General features: G+C 42.2%; 1 protein-coding gene across 1 annotated transcript in view; it reads right to left on the bottom strand.

Annotated features, from left to right (window-relative positions):
• Nucleotides 1–14460, bottom strand: part of LOC117361469 (gamma-aminobutyric acid receptor subunit beta-4) — an 87119-nt gene that overhangs the window by 51253 nt on the left and 21406 nt on the right. The gene's annotated exons all lie outside the window — the stretch shown is intronic.

The following is a 14460-nucleotide window of genomic DNA, read 5'->3' as shown; positions in this document are numbered from 1 at the left end:
ACTGCTGGTGGACCCCCGGAAAGTGCTGATGCTACCACTGCACATCAAACTGGGCCTAATGAAACAATTTGTCAGAGCTCTAGACAAGGAATCAGTAGCCTTCAAGTACCTTCAAGACATCTTCTCCAATCTGTCTAAGGGAAAGGTCAAAGCTGGTGCCATCATCAGTAACAAGCCCAGCACTACTGCTAGCCTTGTTCCAGTTAAAAGGCAAAAGAACACAGTCCTTCAACTGAGAAGAACTGACCAATGTAGCAGTTCTACTTCTTTTATGGATATAGACTCCTACTCTGACAAAATTTCCTGTGAGAATTCAATGCCATATAGGGGTAAGTACTTTAAAAAAAAAAAAAAAAAAGCTAAACACTGTTAGGACACAGCCCAGAAAACAGGGACTGTCCCTTTAAATCTATACTTGCTCAGGTTAATTACTGATCAGCAAAAAAAAAAAAAAAAAAAAAGAGCTGAATCTCCTGTGCCTCTCCCATGTAGTTTTGGGTGTGGCACTTTGAGACAAAGTCAGTTAGAGCAGTGGTTCCCAACCCTGTCCTGGAGGACCACCAGGCCAATCGGGTTTTCAGGATCGCCCTAATGAATATGCATGGAGCAGATTCGCATATCTGTCACTTCCATTATATGCAAATCTCTCTCATGCATATTTATTAGGGCGATCCTGAAAACCCGATTGGCCTGGTGGTCCTCCAGGACAGGGTTGAGAACCACTGAGGTAGAGGTGTGCAAACTGCAGTCAGTGGAAGTTGGTTAAGCATAGGGAACAGATCCATGGTTGAGCTCTCCAGAGCTCAAACAAGGTAATGAGATAGAAATGCTGGATTGGGAGGAAACTATGCAGCCAAACAAGCCAAAGGGACAAGAGGAGCCCATGGACATTACAGTACAACCTGTTTGTGAGGACATGGATGTAAGTTGATTTTTCCTTTTTTCCTGTGGGAACTGACAACCGCCATGTGATTTTTTTTGTTGTTGGTAGTTTTTTTGCATGAAAGGAACTGTGTGTTTGTTGGCTGGCTTTGAACCTAGTAGCCAGGAACCATTTTTGAGTTTAAACGCAACTGGAGAGAAAGCTGCTTCAGCACAAAGAGGAATATTTTTCTGTGTTTTGTTTTTGTTTGTTGAGGAAAATACAGGGTCTGCAAAAACTGCTTCATTACAGCAACATTGAGCACAGGAAGGAATTGTCAGTGCTGTTTGTGGAACTTTGTGTGTGTGTATGTGGGGGGGAGTCCCCTTTACTGGCTTTCACAAGCTGCTTATTGCTGTGGAGATTATTTGGGAAGAATCCACAATAGATTCAAGGGTTTTGAAATTGTGGGGCCTGAAAGGCCAATTAATTCTGTGAATTTGGCAATTCTCCCCTCCTCCAACTCACTGGAGTTGGGGGTGTGCCTGTCTGAATCTAAACAGGCCCAGCGAGGATTATAAGAGAGTGTTTTGGACTATATGAATCACTACGTGAATATATGATTTTGTTTTGAGAAATATCGGAGGTTTAATTCCTGAACTAGCTTTGAATGACTTGTGTAGCAAGCCTTGTGCTGACCTGGAAGCCAGAGGAGCTACATTGTGACCCAGAAGCAGGTGAACTGTTTTGGTTTTGCTTTGTTTTATGCCCCTCTTGAACCTATGTGGGAAACTGTGATGCCTTGGCATATAGGAAGCTGGGGTGAGCTAAGCATATAAACAAACTACATTTTTGAGTTTAAATGTTTTGAAAGTTACTGGGGACTGAGTAAATGACCACTCCATCTTACCTGGGACTGAATTCTGGTCCTATTTTTCTTTTGGGCATTACTAGTATAAATGTTATCACTGAGACAGGACTTTCAACCCTTGAAAGCATGCCAGAACTGTGATTGGCACCCAATAAGGTTTGCCTGTCCGTGGACTAGAACCCACTGTGCGACATGTTGGAGTACAGATAAAGAAAAGCTTGGAGTGCAAGAAATTTCCCTAGAAGCTAACTAGGAAGGAGAATGCAGCTTGGAATAGCTTTGCTGCAGTGGTTTGGGGTTTATTGAGCAATCACAGGGCCAAAAACTACATGGAGCTGGTTGAGAATCTGGTGAATTACAGTAAAATAATAATAATAATTTATTTCTTATATACCGCTATACCGTGAAGTTCGAAGCGGTTTACAATAAAGATACATTTGACAGTACATGGGATAGAAACGGTTTACAATAAAGATACGTTTAGTCAGTACATGGAATGCAAGTGGTTTACATTAAAGATTCATTTTATCAGTACATGGGATACAAGTGGGTTACAGTAAAGATAGATTTTGTCAGTACATGGGATGCAAGTGGGTTACAATACAAGTGGTTTACTATCAAGGTGCATTTTGTCAGTATATGGGATACAGGTGGGTTACCATAAAGATACATTTAGTCAGTACATGGGTTACAATAAAGATACGTTTTGTCAGTACATGGGGTGCAGGTGGGTTACAATAAAGATACATTATGTCAGTACATGAGATTCAAGGTGGAAAGTACAATTAGTTTCAGGCCTTGGAATTAGGGGGCGAGGTGGAAGGGTCATGGCGAGGAAGAGTTGGGTATGGGAATTTAGAATTTGTTAAACAGTCGAGTTTTCAGGGATTTTCTAAAGTCTGCGTATGTAGTGGCCTCAAGTATGGGCTTTCCAAGCCATGTAAAATAGGCTGAGAGATGTCTCTCAAAGTCCATGTCCTTGATGCTCATCTTGACACATCCAAGGAGAACATGGGAGCAACTCAGAGGAGCACAGTGAATGCTTCCTCCAGGATATACAGGACTTTGAACACCACTATTAAGTACAATATAATGAGAACATGATGGAAGACTACATCTGGAGCGATATTCAGCTATAAAGAACCCGATGTTCAGCTAAAAGAACCCGATGTTCAGCTATAAAATTGGGGGATCATTGCTAGGGGTAAGTAACCTTGAAAGAGACTTGGGGGTGATGGTGGACACAACATTGTCACAGTGTGCGACAGCCTCAAAGAAAGCGAACAGAATGTTGGGTATCTTTAAAAAGGGTATCACGACCAGGACGAAGGAAGTCATCTTGCCGCTGTATCGCGCAATGGTGCACCCACATCTGGAGTACTGTGTCCAGTACTGGTCGCCGTACCTCAAGAAGGACATGGCAGTACTTGAAGGAGTTCAGAGAAGAGCGACTAAACTGATAAAAGGTATGGAAAACTTTTCATATGCTGACAGGTTGGAAATGCTGGGGCTATTCTCCCTGGAGAAGCGGAGACTTAGAGGAGACATGATAGAAACCTTCAAAATCCTGAAGGGACAGATTCTTCAGACTGTGGGGAACTACAAGTACAAGGGGACACTCGGAGAAATTGAAAGGGGACAGGTTTAGAACAAACGCTAGGAAGTTCTTTTTTACACAGAGGGTGGTGGACACATAGAACGCGCTTCTGGAGGTTGTGATAAGCCAGAGCACACTACAGGGGTTCAAGGAAGCCCTCTACTTCTATCTGTACCCTTCAATCCCCCTATCCTTTAGATAGGTTCCTAAAGGATAGGGGGATTAAAGGGTACAGATAGAAGTAGAGGTAGGTTATAGGAATAGTCAGGGACCACTTCACAGGCCATAGGCCTGATGGGCCACCGCAGGAGCGGACCGCTGGGCGCGATGGACCTCTGGTCTGACCCAGTGGAGGCAACTTCTTATGTTCTTACTTCTTATGTTATTATTTGTGAAAGTGACATACAATATAATCGCAAATCTCGAAAAACTATTCACTTCAAAATCGTCTGAGGTCAACTTTGTATAATTTCAATAGAAATACATATTAATTGTTATTCATATGTTGCTTTTTATGACTTTATAAGAATGAAAAGATGAAAATTTGGCATTTTCACCTTTTAAATAGATCAATTGTAAAATATGACTCTACTGGTCACAAAAGCAAAGTTTTATGAAATAGACATTTTCTATACTTTTTTAGGCATGAGCAATTAGGAAATTACACTTACACTCCTCCCTCCGTATATGTTATTCGCTGTTTTTTATTAAAAACCATCATGAATATGGTGAAACCGCAAATAACATAGTGAGAGACCTGGCCTGTTCCTGAAGGAGAGGCAAAACACAGTGAAGAAAGTGCTGGGAATCAGCAATTTTCTCTGTAAATACTTGGAATCAGCAATTTCTATATGCAAGCTGATGTAATTTGGGGGGAGGAGCCAGCAAGCTAAAACCCGCAAATAATCGAAACCGCGATTGCTGAAACTGCAAATACGGAGGGAGAAGTGTACTGCCCAGGAACAAAAATTGTGCTACATGGTATAATAGATATAAGCAAAGGCTGGAGTGTTTCTGAGTACTGAACTAATTTATCCAGACAACTGAGGGGAGATTTGCATTTTATGATTGCTGTTTCATGAATTCAGTGACTCCCTAAATGGCCTATGAGGTGGATAGTAGCAGAACTGGACTGTTAATGGTACCATGGGAGGTGGCCCTTCATTAAAAGAAAACCTCTGTTAATGTGAAGGAACATTAAAAACTGAAGACTTTGCTTATTTGCTCATCAAGATGAGAAGCAAAAGTTAGAGTGCTGAACAAGAAAGAAGAAAAAAAGAACTGATATTTACCAGGAGGATAAAATCCTGCAGGCTAAGCACAGACTGCCTTTGACGGTTGGTGATGCCTATTTCAGTCAGTTATGAATTTTATGACAATGTTAGTTGAATCCTGATTAATAAGGAACGTTTGGAGACCTCATTGACTTGGGCCTTCACATGTCCAGTGGCATCTTCCTTTCCCTCCCCTCCCAACCCAACAGGCAACATTTGTTTTTACCATTTGTAACACCTCCTCTTACCCTCCCCCCCCTATGCCCAGCATCTCCCTATCTCTCCCCCTGCTATGGAGTGCAAGTCAAAGTGTGAAGTTAGAAAATGATAAGGGGACAAATTTTTCCTCGTCCCCACAGGGACTTGTTTTCCCATCCCGTCCCTGCGAGTTCTTTTCCTGTCCCTGCCCCATTCCTGCAAGCTCCGTCCTCATTTGCACAAGTCTCAAACACTTTTATATCATAAGTGTTTGAGGCTTGTGCAGTTAAGGCAGAGTTTACAAGAATGGGGCAGGGACAGGGTCAGCAACACAACTCAAGGGGACAGGACGGGGAAATTGAGTTCCTACAGGGACGGGGACAAATTTGTCCCTGTGTCATTCTCTATGTGAAGTGTCCAGCATCTCATCTCCCCTTCTCCCTATTTTGCCTGCCACTGCCACAACAGCCAACCTACCTCTACTTGTGCCACGATTGAAGAAAATCAGTACAATGGAAGGCCTTGGACATAGGCCCACACTCAAGAGTTGCTGTGTCCTGCATCCCCCTCAAATGCAAACTCTCTGTTGGAGGGGATGGGATCTGGTGGAGCTCAAATTCTTTCACATGCAGAATGTAGGAGGATGGGAGCTGACAATCTAAGAATACAATTAGTAAAAGATAGGTGCCTCCAGAAACATGTGTGAGGCAATACTCCTTCTAAGGATTGGCCAGGTGCATGCAAATGTTTTCTCATGTGAGCGACAAGTTCTAAAAAAAATTTTTGTGATCAACAAGTTTTAAAAACCAACAATTTTCCAGATTTGCGAGCATTTTTGTGAGTGATCATGTAAAATCTGTGAGCGACCCTCCTAGAATGTATGGGGGCAATGTCACAGCAGGGCATCTATTCCAAAAATGTAAAAAAGTGACTGTTTCATAAAGACAATATAGGTACCTGAAACTATTCTCAACAATGAACAAATTTACATCTGTTTCAAAGTGTATGCAAATTGTGCATGCTCTCTATACTGTATAAGTTTGCCCATATTATAAAAAAAATATAAAAAGAAGAAGAAGCATGTACGAGTATATCAGAATTCTACTCTGTTCCACCCATACTATTCCTCAAGCAGAGAGAAATGGTTACTGTGGATGGGAAGACTAGATGGGCCATTTGGCCTTTATCTGCAGTCATGTTTCTATGAATAGCTATGCATGATGTTGTCAGTATGTGTAGTCATATATATGTATTATCCAAAGTACATCACATGATGTGCTGCCCACCAATAAGCTTTCCCTGGAGTAGCCCCCACACTCTGGATTGCACTCCTTGAAATCTACTTTTGGAAGTAGGTGAATGGTTCTTCATCCAAGTCTTTAATGGGAACAGTAACTACACTTCTCCCTCCGTATTCGTTGTGATAGGGGATTAACAGAACCACAAATACTGAAAAACTGCGAATAACTTTTTTTATTTGCTGTTTTCTACTAAAAACCATTGTGAATATGGTGAAACCGCAAATAACATGGTGGGAGACCTGGCCTGTTCCTCAAGGAGAGGCAAAACACGGTGAAGAAAGTGCCGGGAATCGGCAATTTTCTCTATGCAAGACTGATGTAATTTGGGGGGAGGAGCCGGTAAGCTAAAAAACGTGAATAATCGAAACCGCAACTATGGAGGGAGACGTGTAATTAGCTAGTCACACACATAAGGACTAACACCAGCTGCACATACTGTAGCAGGACTTGCTTATCAGTACTCCTACAGGTAGCTGAGATCATATTCATGCACACTTCTGACTTCACATGTAATTTCTTTAGGTTTGTCCCATTAATTTCTACTTCCTGTTACTCTGCCTGTATGTTCCATTTCCTATTTCTGTTAAGAATATAAGAAACTTTCTAACATTCTCTTCGCTACAGCCACTCATCTTAAAAATCTGTAACTGGAAGGATAATGCTAAGCTTAATTTTAGCGAGTGGTGGAGTTATATGTGCTCTATACGAAAATATGAAAGTATTATTGCCTTTCGTAAAACTTGAGTACCCTGTAACAGCTTTTGAGTTTAAGGATAAGCACCCCACCCTATAAGGGAGCAGCGGCAACAAAATGGCTGAGGCTGTTGCCCCAGGGAGGGAAGTGAAAGGGGGGGAAGGGGGGAACAGGGGCAGAGAATAGACAGGGTCAGAACCGCTTTTGAGTTCATTGTATTTTTGTGTAATTTGCAGCTTGACCCATATTTAAGTAACAATCTATATAAAATATATTGTTTGTAAATATGTTTATGTGCTTCTATTATTAACTTTAAAAATGCAATAAAATATATTTTAAAAAAAGAATATAAAAACAGCCATAATAGGTCAGACCAATAGTCCAACTAGCCCAGTATCCTGTTTCCAACAGTGGCCAATCCAGGTTACAAGTACCTGTAGAAATCGAAATAGAAGCAATATTCCATGCTACTGATCCCAGGGGTTTCCCCATGTCTGTCTCAATAGCAGACTGTGGACTTTTCCTCCAGGAACGTGCCCAAACCTTTTTTTAAATCCAGCTATGCTAGCTGTTGTTTCCACATCCTCTGCCAATGACACAGGGACACATTTTTTTCCCGACCCCACAGGATCTCATTTTTCCTGTCCCTGCCCCATCCCTGCAAGCTCTGTCCTCATCTGTACAAGCCTCAAACACTATAAAATCCTAAGTGTTTGAGGCTTGTGCGGTTAAGGCAGAGCTTACAGGAATGGGGCAGGGATAGAGATAGTGACAAAACTCATGGGGATGAGATGGGGAAATTGAATTCCTACGGGGATGGGGACCCATGTCATTCTCTATTTCAGAGCTTAACTGGCATTAAATTGGTGTTAGGATATTGCCTTTATTAATTTGAAACAACTGTTTGCCTGTCAAATTTTGCGTCCAATTCAAGATTCTCATTCTGTTTCACAAAATTCTTTTTACCTCAACTCCCTCTTATCTCTATTTGCTTATCATCCCCATATCAACCAGTTCACACTTTGCATTCTACTTATGAGTGCCGTCTTGGCTAGGGCCCACACAGAGTGGGGCGGGGGGAAACGCTGCTACCGGCGAATCCAGTGCTTCAACTAGGGCTTATTTTCAGGGAAACACAGTATTTTCCTATGATACAAAGTTACTGGAAACTTGATGGACTAATTGTATGAGTATAGCCCTTGGTGGAGACTCTGTTGTTTAACTTGCTTTTTTTTTAACCAAACTTTTCCAACCACCCTCATATATCTTTGTATTCCATCTGTTTATCGCTGACAGTTTGAATCCACACGTACCTCTGCTTCTGTTAGTTTTGCCCCTTAAAGGAATTCTCTACCTCAAGATTTACATTAGGAACTCTCTTATCTAAGGTTTAAAACTACCCTAAAAACGTACCATTTCCACCAAGCTTTGGCTCATTATGCCCTGCACCTTAACTTACAGCAGCAACTTTTCTGGGATGACTTTTTTTTTTTTTCTTTCCTTTCCGACTAATGGCATTCTTTTCTTATATTCTCATTTAAATTGCAAACTACTTTGAGTGTTCCCTCATTTACCAATATACCATTCTCTCCAAGATGTTTCATTGTGTATTGTGTCAACATTGTAAGTAGCATACTATAGCATAATATGTACTGTTTGAATTTTTTTCTTCTAAAATTGTTTATTGCCTATGTCCAGATTGTTGTGGCTGTACATTGCCTTGGGTACAAAAAAAAACAAAAAAAAATTTAGTTGCACAGTATTATGAGTCATTTTCTACCTTAAAACATGTATTACTGATTTATATGCTACCAACAAGGTTGCTCATTTTGTAATCACATCTTTAGAAGATTCTAGAAACTGGGAAATATTTAAACTATCTGGAGATACAATTTTATCTAATTCTCCTTCTTCACCAGTTTCTTTAGTACTGCTGGGGATGTAATATAAGTTATTAGGACCAAATAATTCCACATGGTAACATTTAAATCAGAAATTGAAAACAACTTATACTTACCGTATTTTCACGCATATAACGCGCGCGTTATACACGATTTTACAAACCGTGTATAACTATGCACGTTATATTCGTGAGCGCGTTATCCCCTTTTTTTTTACATAGTTCCCCCCGACGTCCGATTCACCCCCCCCCCGCAAGACCGCTCGCACCCCCCCCCCGCAGGACCGCTCGCACCCGCACCCCGAAGGACCGCTCGCGCTTGAACACGCACCTGCACCCCCACTCCGAAGGACCGCTCGCACCCCCACAGCCTCCCCACCCCCCCATCATGTAGAAGTTTCCTACCGTCGTCCTGCTACTTCCTCTGCTGGCGGTCCTGCCCCTTCTCTTAGCCCTGCGTTTACGCTGCTTCCTCTTCCGGCGGTCCCGCCCTTTCTCTGACATCAGAGGGGGGGGTGAATCGGACGTTGGGGGGGGCATCAGGCTTTCAGGGTGGGGACAGGACTTCAAGGGGGAGAGGAGAGTCGGGGGGGGCTAAAGGAGAGTGGGCTGGCCAGAGGAGAGTCGGGGCGGGCTAAAGGAGAGTCGGGCTGGCCAGAGGAGAGTTGGGGCGGGCTAAAGGAGAGTCGGGCTGCCCAGAGGAGAGTCGGGGCAGGCGAAAGGAGAGTCGGGCAGTGACGGGAGAGTCAGGGCAGCATGCGCGGTATACAGGTGTGCGCGGTACATAAAAATTTATTTACATAAATTAAAGTTCCCCGCGCGCTATACCCGTGTGCGTGTTTTACACGGGTGTGCAGTATATGAGTGAAAATACGGTAAATTGTATTTTGAGAATAAACAAGCCTTGTTTTGTGGACAACAACTAATGATTTTTCCTGATGTGTCCAGACAGACACAACATAGGAGAAAACAGTTCTTACAGCTTAAACCAGGGGTCTCAAAGTCCCTCCTTGAGGACCGCAATCCAGTCGGGTTTTCAAGATTTACTTAATGAATATGCATGAGATCTATGTGCATGCACTGCTTTCAATGCATATTAATAGGGGAAATCCTGAAAACCCGACTGGATTGTGGCCCTTAAGGAGGGACTTTGAGATTCCTGGCTTAAACCTAAAGTTATAGCTGTGGGAGCTACTTTTTTAAAAAAAAATTCCCTTGCAAGTGTATCGTTAACTTTAAAGCTGATAAATTTGCTTTTGTAGATCCGTCACAATTGGAGAATTTTTTGATTGATATGGTTTCACTGAAAGTTTTAGATACTAATGTTATTGTTGAAGAAGTTTAAGGACATATTGGATTTGGTCATTTTGCATGCAAAGGATGATTATATATTGTTTCTTATATAAATTTTTACCTTCTGTATTGAGCGGCCATCTTTAATGAGGACTTGGTTAAAGTCTTAATTTGAAATTGTAAGTTCTGTTCCTTTTTCTTTTCCTGATTTTTGTTATTGATGTAACAAATATTAATAAAATATGAATAATAATAAAAAAAACATGTATTACTGTTACACAAGTTCATTTGGTATACCACCCATTGGTACAGTCATCTGAGTGGTTCACAATCTAATTAGGTATTCAGAGTAATCTTCCCTGTCTGTTTTGCAGGCTCACAATCTAACTATAATACCTGGAGCTATGGAGTGTTAAGTGACTTGCCCAGGGTCATAGGGAGCAGTACTAGACTTGAACCCACAACCATAGGGTGCTGAAGCAGCAGCTGTAACCACTGGGCCATTCCTCCATTCAAAATGCACTCTAAAATTACCCCACAGAAAGGAAGAAGAATTTCTAGAGCAAGTGTGGACTATCTAGGTTCAATTTTACTTCCAGAACATCCTTCCTGGTAGATTTCTGAAATGTGTCCTACCTCTCAACCACTGTTCCCTGACTCTTATCTACAATTTTGACGTGTCTTTAAAAATGTATCTTTTTACTGAATAGTTTGAAAATTAGGCATGGTCTGCCTTTCTTCTCATCTTTTATACACATAATCTTTTGTGAACCGCATAGAACTTAGCAGTATTTGCAGTATAAAAGCTGAGTGGGAGTCCTCCACCTACAGTCTTGCCAGTAGAGGATGCTGTTTCAGTATCACACTTTTAAATAGTGAGAGCAAACAAGCTCTGCAGGACTCCAGGGAATCTGCCTGTCTCCAGAGATGGAAGACACAATATTGAAACACTGTCCCCCCAGCAGCAATACAGGACTCCTGCACAGCTTAGAAAGAACAGTGCTCTCAATGTGTCCTACCTCTCGACTTCTAATACCTAATCTATCTTTGATGACTATAAGAGGGGTTGAATTTGACAAACAAATCACAAAGGCCTAATTTCAACCTTTGAATATTAAAGGAAAACTCAAAGCACATGGGTAGAAATTTCTATGTTCAATCACTAAGGAGGACAATTTTATAACAGAGGCGCTGACAATTATATATGCACACTAATGTACGAGTGTTTACATATGTTTGTAAATGCCAAAATAGCAACTAAGTGCTATTCTGTGAATGAGCATAGCATGTGCTTGAAATGGGGTGGGGGTATTCATTATTCATGACTGGAGTCTGGGTAGGACTCACACTTTGTGTAAGTTATGTGTGTATCTTTGACATTTAGGTCTTAAACCAATGTTGCACCCCCACTTCACTGCCCCTTCAGTGAACGACAGAAGAGGTGCCAGGATTACACAATGCCTCCCTCCTCCTTTGAAGAGAGGTAGAGCAATCGCTGCTCTACCCTCCAACTTTCACGGTCCCATAACTAAAGCGTGCAGGACTTTGGCGCGCCAACAATCCCGTGAAGACATTTGTGTGCAGGACAAATGTGCGCCACTGCTTCCTCCATTCCCGTTAGCACTCTGAGGGTGTGTGTGTGGGGAACCCCCGACTACACTTAGAATAGTTTGCGTTCCTGTTGGGGGAGGGGGTTTGGGTGGGGGAACCCCTGCCCCAGTACACTGAAAAGTCCAGTTTTCCTTCCGGTTTTAGGTCTTTAGGAGTTCCCCCCTCCCCCCAACAGGAACGCAAAGACTTCTAAGTGTAGTGGGGAGTTCCCCCACACCCTCAGAGAGCTAAAGGGGAATGGCAGAAGTGGTGGCACGCATTTGTCCTGCGCGCAAATGTCTCCGCGGGATTGTCGGCGCGCCAAAGTCCTGCACGCTTTTGACAGGTCCCCACTTTCACAATTCCATGGGGAATTGAGTGTAAAGGGTCTGATTTTTGTCACTCTTCCCATGGCTTCTGAATTATGAGAAGATGGAACTTTGGCTATACCTTCCTGAGGTGCAGCTGTTTCTAAGAAGCACGCCACTTTGTAAAACATTTCTTCCAAAATTTTGCTCCTGCACAATCACTAATGAACCGACATGAACAGATCTTCAACTCATTAATTTATCATAATTTTTGCAAAAAAAAAAAGATGTGTAGAAAAACAGCATGCAAGCACAATCATGCGTTCTTGTTGGTTTTCTGCACATAATTGCCGTGATAAAATCGTTCGTTCTTTACTACCTTGGCCTCCTTGTGTCCTACAGGCAGTTTTTCTAAATTGTGACCAGGCAGGGACTCTTGAATAAATGATGGAAACATGCTGAGATGCTGCCTGAGATCACAGGACAAACAGATGCAGTCTGATGCCCCTTTCCCCGGTGTGTCGGGAAATGTGCTGAAAAAGGGAATAGCAGGAAATGTGGCACAAAGATCTGAGAATGGAAAATGAGGAGGGCTCTAAACAAGCTTGAGGGATAGTGCCAGGGGGGGTAGTATGGTAAGAAATCAGCCAGAGGAGCCTCCCCAGCCTTCTCTTCTACCATCTTTTTGAAAGAAAAATACCTTCCGTTGCCTGTGTTCTGTTCTGCCCGTTCCATGCCCCACCCCCCAAATAGAACTGCAGTGACAGCAACAGTTTAGTACCTGCAGGCCAGATCAGGCGAGGGTAGAACAAGAAATTGCCCTTATCTACAGTCTCCCACCTTAGTTCCAACACACAATGATCACACCTCCCCCTAAGGTGTTAAAGTTTTGAATAAGCATCAATTATACCCTTCTCTATGCAACGCTGCGTGCATCTGCTAGTGCTATAGAAATAATTAGTAGTAGTAATAAAATGAACTTTTATGGATTTGCAGAGATAAGTGTACCAACCTGCACCTGAATCTATCATGGGATGGGGTACTACTTACAGCAAAAGGTCAAATCTTTCTTGTATGGGATGGAGCAGGACACAGGCAAAGGTATCGCTCTTTCCTTTTTCTTGAAGACATGCTGAGGGTGTTCTGAGGCCCTCAGAAAGGGAGTGGCTTGTGAGTTCTACTAGACACTAGGGCTTTTTTTGTTAGTGGAGTCTGGGGTGCCACCAGATACTTATTTGTGGAGTCAAGGAGTGGCAGTAGACACTAGGGCTATTTATTTTATGGAGTTGGAGTTATCAGGTGCATGGGGGAGGGGAGGGTTGGATGATTGTGTGGTTTAAATGTAATGTAATGTAATGTAATGTAATGTAATTCATTTCTTATATACCGCTACATCCGTTAGGTTCTAAGCGGTTTACAGAAAATATACATTAAGATTAGAAATAAGAAAGGTACTTGAAAAATTCCCTTACTGTCCCGAAGGCTCACAATCTAACTAAAGTACCTGGAGGGTAATAGAGAAGTGAAAAGTAGAGTTAGAGGAAAAATAAAAATAAAATAAACATTTTAACAAGACAGCATTGATCTAAATACTTTGGAAGGTAGAAGAGAGGAGAGAAAGGAATAGAAGCAGAAGGGGGAGCCGTTGAACAGTAGAATTCTGGAGAAATTTAAATGATAGAAATAGAACAAAACAAAGACAAAAGGCAAAACAATAGATAAGATTAAAGATAAATCATAAGCTGGAAAGAAAAATAAAATAAAACTTTGTCTTCAATCCACGGTTTCAGCGTCAGTGATGAAGTGGAGCAAGTAAGTTTAGGAGGAGCGATTGACGTTTCCAGAAAGGGCTTCTTCAGGGAAGAGACTTGGCAGACAATCCCAGGATGCCTATGTCTCCTCCCCTGCGATGTTCTCCCATCCATGCATTCCCTCCCAGACACACTGCCCGTGCCCCAGCCGCTCCAAGGAGGCTGCCCCAGATGAGGTCCACGGTGAATGCAGGATTCTCTCCTCTGCGGGAAAGCCGCCCGGAGCTTGGAGGTTCTGGGAATTTTTGGGGGGACATGGGGCATGAGGAGGTGATGCTTTTCATGGAAAGCTTTTTTTTTTTTTTTTTAAATGTCTTCCTTCCCATCAGTACATGAGCCAGTAACCAATCATTCACTGACAGGAAGAGGGACATTTAACAATGAGTTGCAGATTATTGCCCCAGTGTGCACTGTTAATTCTGATAGCACACATTAATTGATTTCCATGCTCATTGATTACTACATTACCTCAGTATATGTTTAACAATGCGCTTGCAGTAGAAGTCAAGCGTCAGCCATTGGCACATAGCTCCACCATCCGGCTTTCTCCGTTGACCTTAAAGTTAGCTGGACAAACCCTATGAATGTTGGCCCTTCTATTGCCTCATTGGGTCCTAGTCCTAGATTTTCTCTCTCTTTGATTTATTTATTATATGGGGTGCAGTTTTATTGCTAAAGCCTCCATTATTTATTTTTACATACTTATATTTATTGAAGTATCTGCTTTGTTGATAACATTTTTATACGACCAAATATGCAAG

The sequence above is a fragment of the Geotrypetes seraphini genome, chromosome 5, assembly GCF_902459505.1.
Source record: "Geotrypetes seraphini chromosome 5, aGeoSer1.1, whole genome shotgun sequence".
In the NCBI taxonomy this organism is placed as follows: Eukaryota; Metazoa; Chordata; class Amphibia; order Gymnophiona; family Dermophiidae; genus Geotrypetes; species Geotrypetes seraphini.
This window is presented reverse-complemented; position numbering and strand designations above follow the sequence as displayed.